At 41.6% G+C, this 1,712-nt stretch overlaps 1 non-coding gene across 1 annotated transcript; it reads left to right on the forward strand.

Annotated features, from left to right (window-relative positions):
• Positions 1–21: 21 nt before the first annotated feature.
• On the forward strand, positions 22–213 carry LOC111670841 (U2 spliceosomal RNA). The gene has a single exon (XR_002761887.1). It is a non-coding gene; the product is annotated as a U2 spliceosomal RNA (small nuclear RNA).
• Positions 214–1,712: the final 1,499 nt, after the last annotated feature.

A 1,712-nucleotide genomic window follows, 5' to 3' on the forward strand; every position in this document is an offset into this window, starting at 1 on the left:
GACATCAGACACCGGGAGCTCATCGCTTCTCGGCCTTTTGGCTAAGATCAAGTGTAGTATCTGTTCTTATCAGTTTAATATCTGATATGTCCTCTATACGAGGACAAACATATTAAAGTGATTTTTAGAGCTGGGAGCTGAAAAAGGGGCTTGCTCCGTTCGCTCCACGCATCGTCCTGGCATTGCAGTGCCGCCGGGTACGGTGCAACCTTCTTTCGCCTTGTGGAAAACCAAGCAATGACACAAACACACGTGAGTTTCATGTGACACTTTGTCGTTGGCTCGAAGAAAGGAAGTCGGCTCCCCCTGCAGTTTTGTACCCATTACGATAGTGCAAACCCACTCTACGGACATGACCGAATGCGTAACAGCATTGTTGATGGGCCATGGTACTGGCAAAAAAACTTCTTCTTGAAAGGTCGGATGACACCAACTTTAGGGTGCTTCATAAACTGCTTGCATTAACCTGTTTTGGCTAATCACCCGGGATTGGAAAAAGTTCAAAAGGTCAACATAAATGGGAAGTCCGGTAGGGTCACTTTGTGAAATATCTGGACCCAACCTGACCACATTTTTGCTGTTTAGACCACTATTGCTGTTTATATGTGACCACTATTGCTGTTTATATGTGACTACACTTCAGGATAAGTTTTCCTTTCTATTTGAGTAAAATTCATGAAGAATATGATGGATTTCATGTTTACATGTCATAAAGTTATCAGTTACACCTGACAATGCAATACTGTTCAATAGCGCTGTTAAGCGTCAGGATCGCCTGTAATTCCTCGTTAGAAGCTTTCTCTGTGTCTGAGAACTGAGTTTTTCTCACTCGTCCTGTCTGTACAGAACACTTCAGGATAGGTTTTCCTGTCTATTTGAGTAGCATTCATGAAGAATATGATGGATTTCATTTTTACATGTCATAAAGTTATCAGTTACACCTGAGAATGCAAGTCTGTTCAAAAGCGTTGTTTTAACGTTTCCAGCGCCTAAATCTGCTCTTTTTTAAAGCTGTTTGTGTGTCTCCAAAATCTCAGGATTCACATTTAGTGGGATTTCTACACAGAACACTTCAGGATACGTTTTCCTGTCTATTTGAGTAGCATTCATGAAGAATATGATGGATTTCATGTTTACATGTCATAAAGTTATCAGTTACACCTGAGAATGCAAGTCTGTTCAAAAGCGCTGTTTTAACGTTTCCAGCGCCTAAATCGGCTCTTTTCCTCGTTAAAGCTGTCTGTGTGTCTCCAAAATCTTAGTATTCACATTTCTTGGGATTTCTACACAGAACACTTCAGGATAAGTATTCCTGTCTATTTGAGTAGCATTCATGAAGAATATGATGGATTTCATGTTTACATGTCATAAAGTTATCAGTTACACCTGAGAATGCAATACTGTTCAATAGCGCTGTTTAAGCGTCTGGATCGGCTCTTTTCCTCCTTAGAAACTGTCTCTGTGTCTGAGAACTGAGTTTTTCTCACTCGTTGTCCTGTCTGTACAGAACACTTCAGGATAGGTTTTCTCAGCATTCACATTAAGTGTGATTTCTACACAGAACTTGTGTACGGTGTCCTTGAGTGCCACGAAAGGTGCCTTTAAATAAAATGTATTATTAGTGCCACGGGTGCTCAGCTCCGAGGCACTCCTCTACAGCTAGAATAGCTGAGAGGAGTGCCTCGGGGCTCCGCCCCGAGGCATCTATTAAT

This window comes from Seriola lalandi, unplaced genomic scaffold (genome assembly GCF_002814215.2).
Source record: "Seriola lalandi dorsalis isolate HSWRI2012SDOR001 ecotype SW California unplaced genomic scaffold, Sedor1 jcf7180002054861, whole genome shotgun sequence".
Classification (NCBI taxonomy): Eukaryota; Metazoa; Chordata; class Actinopteri; order Carangiformes; family Carangidae; genus Seriola; species Seriola lalandi.